The sequence below is a fragment of the Macaca fascicularis genome, chromosome X (genome assembly GCF_037993035.2).
Source record: "Macaca fascicularis isolate 582-1 chromosome X, T2T-MFA8v1.1".
Taxonomy (NCBI): Eukaryota; Metazoa; Chordata; class Mammalia; order Primates; family Cercopithecidae; genus Macaca; species Macaca fascicularis.
The window spans coordinates 14432155-14450360 of record NC_088395.1 but is presented as its reverse complement, the minus strand read 5'-3'; the positions used below and the strand labels follow the sequence as shown (position 1 = coordinate 14450360).

Below are 18206 nucleotides of genomic sequence, written 5' to 3'. Positions count from 1 at the left end.
CCTTTGTAATGCAAAAGCAGCCATAGATTTATGTAAATGAATGAGTGTGACTATGTTCCAATAAAACTTTATTCGCAAAAACAGGTAGTGGGCTGGATTTGGCTCATGGGCCATAGTTCACTGATCCCTGCTGTAGAGGACACTGGAGCCTTTAAGGCAGGGTGAAAAGATTAGGCAACACATCCAATGACTAGTCTGGCTAAACTCAAGGGCTTTTATTTACTCAGACTAGATTCATATTCTGGATTTGTATTCATTTACCCTATCACTTTGGGTAAGAGATAACCATCTCTGATCCTCAATTTTTCATCTTAAGATGGCAAAAATTTAAAGCCATTTAAGAGTGATGATTAGATATGACAAGGGCAAAATATAAACATTTGAATGGCCATTGCCGCATTTTTCTTTTTTCTTCTAAGGTTCCTTTGTTGCTAGGGCTGCCTCTTTGAGGAGGTTGGTTGATTCAGCTTTCATCTCATTGGGTGTGTAGAACTGCCAATGTGAAGAAGCTTAAGACACAGTAGATTTATTTATACTGGAAAGGATACAAAGCTACTCTAGAGAGAAAAAAACTAGATTTGGAAAGAAAAAGGAGGAAAGAAGGAAACGAGGAAGAGACAGAGGAGAAAATCAAACCTGGAATGAGTTTTGAGGAAAGATTTTCAGAGATTGGAAGAAGTGGGATTGGATACACCTCTCATGCATGGCTTATGATGAGGGAGGATGAGGACAGAGAGAGAGAAAGATTATCAGAAGTGTTGTTCTGTGTTACGAATGCTATTGTCTTTCTGGAGGTTTTAAAGATAATGCAATAAAGACTAAAACAATTTAATTTTACAGTATAGTACTTTGAATAAAACCATTTTATTGCATGGCCAGAAGGCAGCCTAACTTTATAAGGGTTACACAAGCACAACACCAAGCACAGAGCTTGACACAGAATAAGAATTGAAAATGATAATAATATAGTCTTTGCCATAGTGTGTATACCTGATGAGGGGCAGATAAGAAAAAGTTTCATTGAGAGTAGATTCTTGAGCCGAATTTTATAAAATAAGTGGGTGTTTCTCAGGAAGGCATACAATATGACTATGAACTCAAGCTTTGGAACCAGAAATGCTGGGGTTTGAGGCCTGGTTAAGTGTATAACTTTGGACAAGTTGCCTAATGTCTATGTGACTCAGTTTCCTGGTAATGAAGACAGTGCCTAACACAAAAGGGGTACCAAATTTGATAACACATATAAGGTAATTAGAAGAGAGATGAAATGGAGTTAAAGTTATTTTGTGTAAGTCAATGTTGTTATATTATGAATGTTTAATGTGCATTGCCAGAGTCAAATAACGTGAAAAAGAGGAGATCCATTGTGGTTACATTACTCATCATCATCATCATCATCATCATCATCATCATCATCACCACCACCACCACCAATCACCATCATCAAGCATTGTTCCTTTGAGGGCTGATATTTTAACTTCAAGATTTTGCAATTAAGGTTTCTATAATTGGGACACAAATCTATGGAACCTAGATGGACTTTGGCAGTGAACTGTAGAAATAAAACCATGATATCTGAAACAAAATGGTTCAAGAAGCAAGACGGCAACAAAGTTAATGCCACTCAGTCCCTTGGCTGGAACCAGAGACTCAAACAGTTGTTTGGAATCAGAGCCATGCCCCAACACCCAGGACACCATGCCCAGAGGGCTGGCTCTTTGTACTGATCTTGTTTTCTGAGCAGTTCACTCAAAGGGGAAGAGACAGAAGCAGAAGAGTACCTAAATGGACCTTTACATCACACAAGAGAGCAGGAGTAAATTTGCTGAACTCAAGGCACTGCCTAGAGAAGTAAATATTATCTCTGTATGTGTTTGGGTCTCACGATCCTGCTGACCCTAAAGTAAAATATTACTATATTGGAAAGTAGAGAATTTGAGCCAATGATGATGACACTCTTGGTTTCTGTTACTTTTGTGCTGCCCCAATATTGGGTATTTATGCCTGCAGGTGATTTATGTTTTCCATAAATGCTGTAAAGCTTTGATACTTTTAAGACTTAAATACATCTACTGGATCCTTTAAGTCATAGACTAGAGACATCCACAAAGAATGCTACTACAACCACCCTTGCTCTTTGTCTAGCGCTTGACCATCATTAGCTTGTTTCTGACCCAAGACTTTTATTCTTGGAGGCTGTCTGCTTAGAAAGATCTTTCCCACCCCCAGATCTTTGCCTAGCTTTCCTGTTATGCCATTCAAGTCTCTGCTCAAATGTCCCCTCTTCAGAAAGGTCTTCTCTGATAACCCAGTTAAATAAACTCTCCCCACTGTCACCTAACAATTTACCATGCTCTAACACTTAACTGTGCTCTATTTTTCTTCTTAGCACTTATTACTACCTATGCCTCTATCCTGCTTCATATTTTTTATTTATTTTCTTGTTATTTATATCTCCTATTATAAGTTCTATGAGGACAAAGGCTTTTTCTGTTTTGGCTGTTGACCACTATCTCCTCAGTGCCTAGAACAGTAGCTGGAAAAGAACAGATGTTCATACACATTTATTATGTGAATGAATGACTGAATAACTACTAGCATTAGAAGTCATTCACATTTGACTGAACAAAAATACTGACTTTCGAGAGGTTTAATTGATCTGCTCAGGGTCAAAGAGGTCATGGCTTACAGGGCCAGGACATAAATGCTAGTCATCTCCCTCCTGTTTTAGTACCCCATCAACCATGAACATGTCATTGAACAAACATTAGACACTTAACACCATACCAAGGATGATTTGGAGGATTCACAAAACATAGAAAATGTGGAAGTGGACTTCAAGGATCTTCTAGTGTAACATAGAATATACAACATGTATAGCTAAAAGGGCACAAATTTCACCTAATATTGCTTATTCCAGGGAAGTGTGTTTCAGCTGTGAAATGAAATAAATGTGGAACAAACATAAAACTTGAAAATAATATCCATATTAGGACCCTGCCTCAAATCAATTAAATTAGAATCCCTAGGAGTGGGACCCAACTTTGATATTCTTTAAAAGTTCTCCATGTGACTGCTGTACAACCAGCTTCAAAAACCACCACTGTAGCCCAGTGTATTTCAAACTGTAATATGCACCTGAATCACCTGGAGATCTTGTTAAATTTCAGATTGTGATGTAGTAGGTCTGGGACAGAGCCTGAGATCCTACATTTCCAATAAGTTCCCAGGTTATGCCTATGCTGGTTTGTGGATCACACTTTGAATAGGGAAGTTCTAGAGATAAGTGACCAGGGTTAGAAAAAAAAAGTATTTGTATAGTTATGAAATAAGTACAAAGAGCCACATTACAACACAGATGGACTCATGGCAAAGACCCCATACTTAATAGTCAGGTTACATCGTATTTGGGAAAAAATGGAAAACCAACAATGTACAAATGCAGGCAATGAAGCCCAGTGGAAGCATAGCTCACAAGTGCTGGGAGGATGTGGAGGGAAGCAATTAAGAAAATATTCTAAGAGCTGAGAATATGTACCAAGCTATAGAAACATCCTTCTGGGCCTATTCTGAGAATGGAACAAATCCAAAAGTGCAGCTGCAGGAGCCAACTTCATATTTCTCTAGCGAACAGTGGACATCAAAGACTCAAGTGGGGAGTTTGTGCAGGAACCCTCAGTTTGGATTATTTTCATCAAGAATAACAGAGATTTGACATGGAGAACATAATCTGGCCATAACCTTTCCAAGTCTACAGAAGGAAGTAATTCAGGAGTGGCTGAACAAAAATGAAGTTAAGCCTGTTTCAGGTGACCTTGTCCAGAGTACAGTGGGGAGAACAGGAACCTACCACTTCAAAGATAATAGAGAACCTTGGCAGACACCCAGCTCTGTGCTCCACATAACCTAGCGTGCCTCCATCTCGCCTGGTTTGTTTTTTACCTAAATTCTCCATATTTACAGAATGAAATTTCAGGATTCTGGGATTTACCCAAATAATCACTTACTTCCATCTTTAGAGAATTCTCCATGTGCGAGCAGTCTCTGCTCAGTGTCTATATTACACCTGGCTTATTATTATTTTTTCTATATTACACCTGGCTTATTATTATTACTTTTTAATCCAAACAGCTCTCCCGTTCCTCCATTTTGGAATACTGTTGATAGGGTTTGGCTGTGTCCCCACCCAAATCTCATCTTAAATTGTAGCTCCCATAATTCCCACATGTTGTGGGAGGGACCCAGTGGGAGATAATTGAATCATGGGGGCAGTTTCCCCCATACTGTTCTCATGGTAGTGAATAAGTCTCACAAGATCTGATAGTTTTATAAGGGGAAACCCCTTTCTCTTGGTTCTCATTCCTTCTCTTGTCTGCTGCCATGTAAGATGTGCCTTTCACCTTCTACCATCATTGTGAGGCCTCCCCAGCCACGTGGTACTATGAGTCCATTAAACCTCTTTTTCTTTATAAATTACCCAGTCTCGGGTATGTCTTTATCAGCAGTGTGAAAATGGACTAATACAACTACTCTGAACATCCAAGGTAGCATGTCCTTCAACCAAAAATATTTCAGTATCCATCATGCTTAGGGCACTGAGTTTAAATGTAAGTTCACTAGAGGTAGATACTGATTTCAGAGAATTAAAATGCATTAGTGATAGAAAACATGCCCACATGCTAACTATAGGCATACCTCAGAAATATTGTGGGTTTGGTTCAGACCACTGCAATAAAGTGAATATTGCAAAAAAGTGAGTCACACAAATTTTTTGGTACCTTGGTGCATATAAAAGTTATAGTCTAATAAGTGTGCAATAGCAATATGCAATAGCATTATATCTAAAAATGTCTAAAATTTTAGACATAGCATTATGTCTAAAAAATAGCACAATGTAATAACATTATGTCTAAAAAGCAATGTACATACCTTAATTTAAAAATACTTTATGGCTAAAAAGTGCTAACAATCATCTGAGCCTTCAGTGAGTTGTAATCTTTTTGCTGGTAGAGGGTGTCGTGTGGTCTTATCTTGACATTGATGGCTGCTGACTGCTTAGGCTGGTGGTTGCTGAAGGTTGGGTGACAGTGTTAATTTCAGTGTTTTTTGTTTTGTTTTGTTTTCTTTAAGAGACAGGGTTTCATTCTGTCACTCAGGGTGGAGTGCAGTGGTACAATCATAGTTCACTGCAACCTTGACTTCCTGGGCTCAAGCAATCCTTCTGCCTCAGTCTCTCCAGTAGCTAGGAATATAGAGGCACACCACCATGCCTGGCTTATTTTTAAACTTTTTGTAAAGACACGGTCTTGCTATATTGCCCAGGCTTGTCTCAAACCTCTGGCCTCAAGTGATCTTCCCTACTTTGCCTCCCAATTCGCTGGGATTACAGGCATGAGCCACTGTGCCCAGCTGGCAATTTCTTTAAATAAGACAACCACGTAGTTTGCTGTGTTGATTCACTCTTCCTTTCACAAAAGATTTCTCTGTATCATGTGATGCTGTTTGATAGTATTTTACCCACAGTAGAACTTCTTTCAAAATTGGAGTCAATCCTCTCAGCTCCTTCCACTGCTTTATCAACTAAGTTTATGGAATATTCTAAATCCTTTGTTGTTGCAACAATGTTCACAGTATATTCACCAGGATGTAGATTCCATTTTAAGAAACCACTTCCTGTGAGGAACGCCTCTGCCCGGCTGCCCACCGTCTGGGAAGTGAGGAGCGCCTCTGCCCAGCCGTCCCTTCTGGGAAGTGAGGAGGCCTCTGCCCAGCCGCTGCTCTGTCTGAGAAGTGAGGAGCGCCTCTGCCCAGCTACCAACGTTTCGGGAAATGAGGAGCGCCTCTGCCTGGCAGCCCACCGTCTGTGAAGTGAGGAGTGCCTCTGCCCGGCCGCCCCTTCTGGGAAGTGAGGAGCGCCTCTGCCTGGCTGCCACCCAATGTGGGAAGTGAGGAGCGTCTCTGCTTGGCCGCCAACCATCTGGGAAATGAGGAGCGCCTCTGCCCAGCTGCCCACAGTCTGGGAAGTGAGGAGCTCCTCTGCCCAACTGCCAACTGCCTGGGAAGTAAGGAGCGCCTCTGCCTGGCTGCCATCCTATCTGGGAAGTGAGGAGCGCCTCTGCCTGGCCGCCCACTGGGAAGTGAGGAGCACCTCTGTTTGGTCGCCAACCGTCTGGGATGTGAGGAGCGCCTCTGCCCAGCTGCCCATTGTCTGGGAAGTGAGGAGCACCTCTGCCCAGCCGCCAACCATCTGGGAAGTGATGAGGGCCTCTGCCCAGCCACCCCACCGTCTGGGATGTGAGGAGCGCCTCCACCCAGCTGCCCACAGTACAGGAAGTGAGGAGCGCCTCTGTCCAGTTACCCACCGTCTGGGAAGTGAGGAGCGCGTCTGCCTGGCCACCCCATCTGGGAAATGAGGAGCGCCTCTGCCCAGCCTCTGTGCAACCTTCCAAGTGTGAGGTGAGCTTCGTGTGTGATCTTTTCTGTCTTCCTCAAGTTTGCATTTTCAACATTAAAGTTTACTTTTTAATTGAAAGTTAAAATAAAAAAAAAAAAGAAACCACTTCCTTTCTTCATCAACTCCTCATCTATTCAGACTTTACCACGAGATTGCAGCAATTCAGTCATACCTTTAGGCTCCACATCTAATTCTAGTTTTCTTGCTATTTCCGCCACACATGCAGTGACTTCCTCCACGGAAGTCTCGAACCCCTCAAAGTCATCCATGAGGGTTAGAATCAACTTTTTCCAAACTCCTGTTAATATGGATATTTTGACCTCCTTCCATGAATCACAGATGTTCTCAATGGCATCTAGAATGGTAAATCCTTTCCAGAAGGTTTTCAATTTACTTTGCCTAGATCCATTGGAAGAATCACTGTCTATGGTAGCTATAGCCTTATTAAATTCATTTTTTAAAAGTAAGAATTGAAAGTCAAAAATACTCTTTGATCCATTGGCTGCAGAATAGATGTTGTATTAGCAGGCATTTAAAAAATGTTAAATCTACTTGTACCTCTCCATCAGAGCTCTTGGGTGACCAGGTACATTGTCAATGACCAGTAATATTTTGAAAAGAATCTTTTTTTCTGAGCAGTGGGATCTCAACAGTGGACCTAAATATTCATTCAGGTGTTCCCTGGAGTAGCACTTTTAATTTCTTTCAATAACTTTTTCTTTGTATTCACATCTTGACTGTTTGGCACAAGAGGCCTAGCTTTCAGCGTATTCTGAATTTTGACATACGTTCCTTACTAAGCTTAATCATTTCTGGCTTTTGATTTCAAGTGAGAGATGTGCAACTCTTCCTTTCACTTGAACATGTAGACCATTGTAGGGTTATTAATTGGCCTAATTTCAATATTGCTGTGTCTCAGGCTATAGGGAAGCTTGAGGAGAGGGAGAGAGACTGGGAGACAGCTGGTTCATAGAGAAGTTAGAACACACACAACATTGATCAATTAAGTTACCATCTTACATGGGCATGGTTCCTGGTACCCCCAAACAATTACAATAGTAAAATCAAAGATCACTGATCACAAATCAGCATATCAGATATAACAATAATGAATAAGTTTCAAATATTGTGAGAATTACTAAAATATGACACAGAGACAAAAAGTGAGCACATGCTTGGGAAAAGGAGTGCTTATAGACTTGCTTGGTGCAGGGTTGTGACAAATCTTTAATTTGTAGAAAATGCAATAGCTGTGAAATGCAATCAAGTTCAATAAAATGAGAGATGCCTATATATGTGGAGAGAAATGCAGAGGGACAACAAAAGCAGTGTTATTCTGTCAAGGACATCAGGATGATTTTCTGCCCTTACTTATGTCCTGTAATCCTGACTCAATTTCTGCTCAGGCAAGCAAAGCAGTGGCTAGATGACAGTCTTGGTAAAGCATACTAAGCAAAGTTGAATATGTTCTAAGTTAGGCCTTTGTGAGCTCTGACTGTCATAATTAAACACCATAGGTTGTGTGTTAAACAACAGAAAATTATTCTTTTACAGTTCGGGAAGCTGAAAGTCTGGGATCAAGGTCCCAGCATTGTCAGGTTCTGGTGAGGGTTCTCTTCCTGGCTTGTGAATGGCTGCTTTCTCATTGTGTGCTCATATAGCGGAGGGAGAGAAAGAGAGCAAGCAAGCTTTCTGGTGTCTTTTCTTACAAAGGCACTAATTCCATCATGAGAGTCCTGCTCTCATGACCTTATCTCAACCTAACTACCTCCCAGAGGGCCCCATCTTCAAATACCACCGCATTGGAGGTTAGGGTTTCAACAAGAAATTTTGGTGAGACACAAACATTTATTTCATAATAGATCTGATATTACTGGGGGATATCTGAATATAATAACACGGCATTAGGCTATATACAATCATATGTCACTTAATGTGGATACATTCTGCAAAATGTGTTGTTAGGCAGTTTTGAAGGGCAAACATTACAGATTGTATTTACACAAACCTAGACTGTATAGCCTACTACACGTCTAGGCTATATGGCATACCTTATAGTTCTTAGGCTACAAACTTGTACAGCATGTTGCTTTACTGAATGCCGTAGGCAACTGTAACAAAATGGTAACTATCTGTGTATCTAAACATACCTAAACATAGAAAACACATGGTAAAAATACAGTATTATGCTTTTATGGGACCGCCATTGTATATGTGGTTCATCATTGATCAAAAGCCTCATTGTGTGGTACATGACTGTATATTATAATATATAATATTTATATAATGTAATACCAATTTTACTTTGAAATTTCTGACAACTCAGATATTTACATCTAAAAAAACCTACACTGCTTTCTATTCCCAGCTTTGGAATTACAAAGTATGGGAAAACAATTTTCTGGATTTAAAGCTCCTGCTTGAATTTTATGTATTAAAAATTCTTCCCTCATGAAGCACTACAAGTTCTTTCACAGGTGATAAATGTCTTGGTGTTGGTCACATTCAACAAAAGAGTAAAAAATATATTCATGTTTGTACAAAATTATCTCAGAGATGGCACACTCTACAGCGAATATTACACTATGATAGTTGGACTGTTGAGATATATGTTCTGGACTATAGAGATCTTTACTAATGTCATAATAAGCAAAGGACATAGGAGAATTCCCTTTTTCTACCCTCCAAACAGGAACACAATTTTCAGCATCAAAATTCACAAAGGGATATTCTTTTGGTTTTTATTTATGCATCAAGGCAAAGATCCCTCCATTCACTTATTTCAGATTATAAGTGAACATTGATGAAGTCCTTAAAACAATAAAATCCCATGTCAAAGAGTTCAAGCTTGGGATGCCACAGTTAAGCTTTCTCTAGCCTTATAAATACAGGCAAATGTGGATCCTCCTGATTTCTCATTTGGGATGCAAATGAAAATAAGATCCTTGTCCACCTGGGAAAGGCGTGGAGATGGGGGAAATTGTGATGAAAGGGAAGACAAAGGAATAGACTATTATAATTAAAAATTGCAATGCACAAGTTTTTTTTTTTTTTTTTTTTTTTTTTTGGTCCATGGTAAATAGATTGCTGCTAGAATTTCTCAGTGGGTAGAAAGCCTGAGTGCCCAGGCTTTGTTAGAGAGGAGGCTGGAAGGAGTGGTTGGAAGCTCTCTCTGAGACAAGAGACTTCCCGAAAGTACAGGGAATATTCAGATGTATTTTACCTTCCTGCCATATTTACTTGATTAACATGTCACTAAAGAACAAAAGAGCAGAAGAGAACAAGGAAACAGGGATTTTGTGTTTTTTTCTGAACAGAACTTAATTTGCACACCATGAAGAAAAATTGATCGTTTTCTTATGTCTGCTACTCTGTTGAGAGTGTCCTATGTAGAAGATCAATTTCCTTGTCTCAAGTTGATTTGCCTGTTTAATTAACTTAGCAGCTTAATGGAGGCAAACATGATTAAAACACAGTTTGAAAAAGCTTTCAAAATTGTTATTTATTATATATTGTAATATTTCATCAAAGATTTCCCTGTAGTAATTATGGTGTGTTTAGATTTTGTTTTCCTTGCACCAATGTTTCATTAATTATTGAAGATGATTAGTTCAGTAGTCCTGTGATAATCAGAAACTAAAATATTCCTATTAAGCTTTAATGTATGCAACACAATACTACCTGGGCTGGAATATTATTTGTCATATGAATCTGTAACTTGGTACTTTTTTGGCTTACCTAGAATTTTTGCATTGAGCAATTATTTCATTGTTGTCAACTAATTCAGAACAATGAAGTATTTTAATGACCAACTTTTAGAAAATCACTTTATTATTATTATTATACTTTAAGTAGAAAATCACTTTTTATATCTGCTTAACATTTTTAAGCTCCATGTTTTTTAGAGTAAGCAGTAAAAATCCATGTATCCTGATGAGCGGTAGGGAAGAAGACTTAGGAATATTTGGAGTCAGATTAGGCAGGTCAGAGCAAACTTAAATATTAGGAAGAAATATCATGTATTGCATTTTGGACTTTATATACTTTAAAAGTTATTATAATCTCTCAACATTAAAAATACAATTAATTTAAAGTGGCTTAACTTTTTTAAATTACAAGGTTGTGAGTTTATTCTTCTCCTTCTCTAATTCTTGCTAGATGTACTGTATCTGCATTGTCAGAACATAAAGCCATTATTTACTATATTTTCTTCTTTATAGCCATAATTTAGTTTTAGTTCTGTAGGTACACATATATTTAATGATCACCACCAGTCCTTACATTCTTAAAGTTCATAGTATAGATACACTACAGTATTCATAGTCATTCTACTACTGATGGAATTTGGGTTGTGTATTTGGGAATATTGTAAAAAAAATACTACTCTGAACATTCATATACAAATCTCTGTATAGATGTATATTTTAATATTTCTTGGGTAAATACCTAGGAATAGGATCATTGTGTTACATGGTAAGTATATTTTATTTCTTCTTCTTATTTTTTGAGATGGAGTCTCGCTCTGTCGCCAGGCTGGAGTGCAGTGGCGCAATCTCGGCTCACTGCAACCTTGCCTCCTGGGTTCAAGCAATTCTCCTGCCTCAGCCTCCAGAGTAGCTGGGACTACAGGCACGTGCCACCACGCCCAGCTAATTTTTCTATTTTTAGTAGAGATGGGGTTTCACCATGTTGGTCAGGATGGTCTCAATCTCTTGACCTCATGATTCACCCACCTCGGTCTTGCAAAGTGCTGGGATTACAGGCGTGAGCCACTGCACCCAGCCATATTTTTTAATTTTATAATTTGCTACCACATTATTTTTAAACATTTTGCATTTCCACCAGAAGTGCATGAGGATTTCAGTTACTCCACATTCTCACCAACATTAGATTTAATCATTCTTTTAAACATTAACTATTCTAGTAGGTGTATAATGATATCTCATGATTTTATTTTGCATTAACCTAGTACGAATGATATTGAGCATTAAATTGTTAAATTTAAGTTAAATTAAGCTAAATTGGCCATTTGTATACCTTCTTTGGCAGGGTCTGTTGAAATTTTTTGGCCCATTGTTTTACTGGGTTCTTTCCCTTGCTGCTGAATTTTAAGAGCTCTTTTTTGTGTTTTGGATATAAGCATTCTATTCAGTTATGTCAGATATCAGTCTTACAAATATCTTCTCCAAGTATATGGCTTGCTTTTGCATTTTCTTAAATGTTAGTTTAATTTTAATAGTCTCTTTTATCATTTTTTAATGGTTTGTGCTTTTTTGTGATCTGAGAAGACTTTCTCTAACCCAATGTCTCAAAGACTTTCCCTGCTGTTTTCTTCTAGAAGTTAATAATTTTAGTCACTTTATTTAGATCTATGTTCATTCAAGATTTAGTTCAAATATCATTTCCCCTGTGATTCTTCCAGGAAGAGTTCATCAAACTCTCTGTATTTTCATAATATCATATGTACACTTACCTTCGAGTACGAGATATTTATTTAAATGTTCATTTTCCCCACTAGACTGCAAGCTTCAGTGCATAGTGATAAGTCTTATTTGTTTGTGTAAAATGCCTAGACCATGCCTAATAAATAATAGGCTCTCAATAAGTACTTGTTAAATAAACGAATGAATATAATTATATTAATTTATTAAATATTTTTACAAAGCATTTTTGCATCAACTTTTCATTAAAATCTCACAAGAATTCCATGAAGCAAACATTATGTTACTTCCATGTTATAAACTATTGTTGGCTTTTCAAAGCCTAATGAACTAAGATCAGACTGTTTAGCCTGGCATTTAAAGGATTCTATGATATTATCCTCCAACCTTTCCAGCTTTGTTTTTCACTATTTCCTTTTACATATCCATTGCAATACTTAAATTGGACAATTCATTTTTCTTCATCTATGCCCTTAATTTCTACTTTTTTACATTCATTCAAGCTATCTCTTTCACCTTAAAATTATCTCTACTTCATTTCTCCCTAAGAATATCCTAGCCGTCTCCAAAGCCACCATTTTTATGTTCCTTCCCATGATCTGACCACATAAACGTGAATGCTTCTTCATCTACATAACCACAAACATCCATCCATCTTTACCTCAAATAAATGGTGTTTTTCCTTAGCTTCCTACCATTTTTCTCTTAATACCTATTCTCCTGACTTGTAGCATGTTTTCCTCTATTAGCAGGGTCCCATTGGTCTCCTGTTTTCCCTTTCTCCAAATTGCCCTTTCAGCCTTATGTATACACGGACTGGGAGTTATAAGAAATGGATTCCGACTCTGGTACTGCCAAGCACTGGTGGTAGGGCTTGGACATTTAATTGCCTCCTTTGTAAAGGAGATCTACTCCTGCCTGTCTTTGAAGGCTGCTCTGGAAATTAATAATACAATGGGTGGGAAAGTCATTTGTAAATTTAACATGTTATACAAACTATTATAATCATGACTGAAATCAGCCTTTAGCTTAAATTCATGCATCTCTCAACCCCACAGTTGAAGACAAATGTTTGGGACAAATGTGTTCTGGGGCGCCCACATTGGTGTTCCTTCCAATGGCTCTTGGCTCCTGAATCTCCCTGTACTAAGGTGAACCCTGAGCTTGTAACTCTCCTGGTTCCTTCTGCACTTTTCTCTGTGTTTAATTAGATGCTTTTGGATCCCTCTGTGCACTGCCCAACATCTGTTCATGCTTCCCTGTGTCAGGCTCTGTACAGCTAATGTGAAGGCGGAATGTTGACCTATTTTGCCTGATTTAATCAGGTTTTGCAGTTGTAAAACCCTGACCCAAGGTGGCTGTCACTGTCTTTTACAATGTCCTGGGACACATATGGCAAGAAGGGAAAGTGGAAGCCCAGAGTAAACAGTCACTTCTTATTTTTACCACAATTAAAGGATCGTGCCTCCCTAGGTAAAGCTGTGAGATTATTGCCACTGGGATGCACACCCTGCTCCACTAATTGATTCTCTCTACCTTTGTTAAACTCCCACCTCTCGACTATATCACCCTAAGTCTTCTCTATCGTATGTCTACCTGCACATCCCAGTTATCCTCTTTCAAGTCCACTGGACTGGTATGAGACTGAGACTGGCTCCTCAAATTAAGTTTACTTTGCTGACTTCCTATCACAAGAAAGGTTTGAATTAGTTATTTAGTGATACAAGGAGAAGTTGCAGTTAAAAGTGCAGTCTTTGGAGATTTTCTGAATTCAAATTCTAGCTCTGCCATACGTCCTTTCTGAAGATAGCAAGTTATTGAGGTTCACTTACCTCAGTTTATGAAACTATAAAATGGAATAGTAATAGTCCCTACCTCATTTTTTGTTTGATTACATGAGTTAATTAAAAGAGTAATCAGGTAAAGAATTCAGAACAATGCCCAGTACCAAGTAAGCAGTCAATACAAGTACAGCATTTTGTGCCCATTAAAGGAACCTAGAATGGAACCATAATGCACATGGCTACAGAATTATAAATCTCTAGGTTCTCATCTTGTCCCTGCCACTTACTGGCTATGCAGTCTAAGTCTAGATAATTAATCTCTGTAGGCTTGAATTTCTTCATATATAATAGCAGTATATTCACCATATGGGGTTGTGTTAAGCATTAAATAACATAATATGTAGAAATCATTTTTAGAACAGGACTTGGTACATAATTGGCATGCAATTAAATTGGCTATTTTTATTTCTTATGATAATGTAATTCCCCTCCTTAACTACTTAGTCATGGTCTTCTGGAGCACTGTCCAACTGTTTCTACTTTTTCCAGAGGGAGGGCTTTAATGATGTATTTGTCAGTCAGGTTGGAAGGTAGAAGAGCTATTTTTTTGTAGACTAAATTTGTGATACTTCTCAGCTCACAGAGGATCAATGGAGGTATTGTACAAGGAAGACAGCAAAGCATGGGCATAGGCAAACAAATGGGCAGTTTTAATTAACCCAACAGATGAAAGCCCTTTAATTATTGTTCAAGGCACATCATCTCACTCTGTGGGAAACCAAGTTATCTAATGATGCACCAAGTCCAGCAAGCCCCAAGTGGACTCTTCCAAAAGCTGTGGTGTGTTCTTGCTCTGGTTTTTCCTTTAGGTTAATTGCAAAGAGGTGAGATAATGAATTAGAGTTGTGTTTTGTTTGGATCTATGTTCAAAGTATTTTGCTTTGAAAAATGGCTCTGCCATTTGCATGTATATTTGGGCATGGTGTCTAATTATGGGCTCAGAAGAAAGGAGAGAAAATAGAGTTTACTGTCATTTCTCCATAATTTTCTCAGTTTTCTACTGATAAGTAGATAATCCATCCCAGAGGAAGATACTGGGAAATAGAACCCAATAAAAATATGAATGATGTGCAGCCATCAGGAATGGAGAAGAGGAAAATGAAGGCATCAACTAAATTCTCACCTTTACTAGTATAAGGAAAGGAAGACTGTGTATTAGACACTTTGATCTGTATGTAAAGGTTTATGGCTCAAATCAAGGAAATATATACCCTCCACCCTCCAATCATCGTTTGTCTACCCAAGTCAATTAATCAAATCATGCACAGAGCGAACATGGAGTTTCTGTTCATCTTCACCTACCTATGCTACTCATATGGATCATGGAAGTCACATCTGTTCTTTAAAACCAACATTTCTCATTAATGACCATATAGTAAAGTTGTGCAGGCCACAACTTTATTCGTGATACAAATCAAATTGTTCTTCACATAAAGATGAAGGCTTGGGGGGGCACCCAAGATGGCTGAATAGGAACAGCTCCAGCCTCCAGCTCCCAGCGTGAGCGACACAGAAGACATGTGATTTCTGCATTTTCAACTGAGATGTCAGGTTCATCTCACTGGGGCGTGTCGGCCAGTTGGTGCTGGTCAACGGGTGCAGCCCGACTAGCAAGAGCTGAAGCAGGGTGAGGCATCCCCTCACGTGGGAAGTGCAAGGGGGAAGGGAGTTCCTTTTCCTAGCCAAAGGAAACTGAGACGCACAACACCTGCAAAATCGGGTAACTCACACCCTAATACTGCATTTTATCAAGGGTCTTAGCAAACGGCACACCAGGAGATCATATCCCACACCTGGCCCGGAGGGTCCCATGCCCATGGAGCCTCCCTCATTGCTGGCACAGCAGTCTGAGATCTAACTGCAAGGCGGCAGCAAGGCCGCCATTGCTGAGGCTTAAGTAGGTAAACAAAGCCACTGGGAAGCTCGAATTGGGTGGAGCCCACCACAGCTCAATGAGGCCTGCCTGCCTCTGTAGACCCCACCTCTGAGAACAGGGCATAGCTAAACAAAAAGCAGCAGAAACCTCTGCAGATGTAAAAGTCACTGTCTGACAGCTTTGAAGAGAGCAGTGGTTCTCCCAGCACGGAAGTTGAGAACTGAGAACGGACAGACTGCCTGCTCAAGTGGGTCCCTGACCCCTGAGTAGCCTAACTGGGAGACATTCCCGACTAGGTGCAGACTGACACCTCACACCTCACACAGCTGCGTACACCTCTGAGATGAAGCTTCCAGAGCAAGAATCAGACAGCAACACTCGCTGTTCAGCAATATTCTATCTTCTGCAGCCTCTGCTGCTGATACCCAGGCAAACAGGGTCTGGAGTGGACCTCAAGCAAACTCCAACAGACCTACAGCTGAGGGTCCTGACCGTTAGAAGGAAAACTAACAAAAAGAAAGGACACCCACACCAAAACCCTGTCAGTACATCACCATCATCAAAGACCAAAGGCAGATAAAACCACAAAGATGGGGAAAAAGCAGTGCAGAAAAGCTGGAAATTAAAAAAATCATAGCGCATCTCCCCCTCCAAAGGAACACAGCTCATCACCAGCAACGGATCAAAGCTGGACGGAGAATGACTTTGACGAGTTGAGAGAAGAGGGCTTCAGTCGATCAAACTTCTCAGAGCTAAAGGAGGAACTATGTACCCAGCACAAAGAAACTCAAAACCTTGATAAAAGAATGGATGAATGGACAACTAGAATAATCAATGCAGACAGGACCATAAAAGAACTGATAGAGATGAAAACCATGACACAAGAACTACGTGACAAATGCACAAGCTTCAGTAACTGACTCAATCAACTGCAAGAAAGAGTATCAGCGATTGAAGATCAAATGAATGAAATGAAGCGAGAAGAGAAGTGTAGAGAAAAAAGAGTAAAAAGAAATGAACAAAGCCTCCAACAAATATGGGATTATGTGAAAAGACCAAATCTATGTCTGATTGGTGTGCCTGAAAGTGACGGGGAAAATGGAACCAAGTTGGAAAACACTCTGCAGGATCAGGATATCATCCAGGAGAACTTCCCCAACCTAGTAAGGTAGGCCAACATTCAAATTCAGGAAATACAGAGAATGCCACAAAGATACTCCTCAAGAAGAGCAACTCCAAGACACAGAGTTGTCAGATTAGCGAAGTTGAAGTGAAGGAAAAAATGTTAAGGGCAGCCAGAGAGAAAGGTCGGGTTACCCACAAAGGGAAGCCCATAAGACAAACAGCAGATCTCTCGGCAGAAACTCTACAAGCCAGAAGAGAGTGGGGGCCAATATTCAACATGCTTAAAGAAAAGAATTTTCAACCCAGAATTTCATACCCAGCCAAACTAAGTTTCATAAGTGAAGGAGAAATAAAATCCTTTACAGACAAGCAAATGCTGAGAGATTTTGTCACCACCAGGCCTGCCCTACAAGAGATCCTGAAGGAAGCAGTAAACATGGAAAGGAACAACTGGTACCAGCCATTGCAAAAACATGCCAAAATGTAAAGACCATGGATGCTAGGAAGAAACTGCATCAACTAACGAGCAAAATAACCAGGTAATATCACAATGACAGGACCAAGTTCACACATAACAATATTAACCTTAAATGTAAATGGACTAAATGGTCCAATTAAAAGACACAGATTGGCAAATTGGATAAGGAGTCAAGACCCATCAGTTTGCTGTATTCAGGAGACCTATCTCATATCCAGAGACACACATAGGCTCAAAATAAAGGGATGGAGGAAGATCTACCAAGCAAATGGAAAACAAAAATAAAAAAGCAGGGGTTGCAATCCTAGTCTCTGATAAAACAGACTTTAAACCAACAAAGATCAAAACAGACAAAGAAGGCCATTACATAGTAAAGGGATCAATTCAACAAGAAGAGCTAACTATCCTAAATATATATGCACCCAACACAGGAGCACCAAAATTCATAAAGCAAGTCCTTAGAGACTTACAAAGAGACTTAGACTCCCATACAATAATAATGGGAGACTTTAACACCCCACTGTCAACATTAGACAGATCAATGAGACAGAAAGTTAACGAGGATATCCAGGAATTGAACTCAACTCTGCACCAAGCAAACCTAATAGACATCTACAGAACTCTCCACCCCAAATCAACAGAATATACATTCTTCTCAGCACCACATCACACTTATTCCAAAATTGACCACATAGTTGGAAGTAAAGCACTCCTCAGCAAATGTAAAAGAACTGAAAGTATAACAAACTCTCTCAGACCACAGTGCAAAGAAACTAGAACTCAGGACTAAGAGACTCAATCAAAACCGCTCAACTACATGGAAACTGAACAACCTGCTCCTGAATGACTACTGGGTACATAACGAAATGAAGGCAGAAATAAAGATGTTCTTTGAAACCAATGAAAACAAAGATACAACATACCAGAATCTCTGGGACACATTTAAAGCAATGTGTAGAGGGAAATTTATAGCACTAAATGCCCACAA

The 18206-nt window shown here is 39.4% G+C and overlaps 1 protein-coding gene and 1 pseudogene across 7 annotated transcripts in view; both read right to left on the bottom strand.

The window, feature by feature from the left end:
* The window catches only part of GLRA2 (glycine receptor alpha 2), a 230659-nt gene that overhangs the window by 81382 nt on the left and 131071 nt on the right, over window positions 1–18206 (bottom strand). The gene's annotated exons all lie outside the window — the stretch shown is intronic.
* Window positions 3167–6660, bottom strand: LOC141409467 (uncharacterized; annotated as a pseudogene).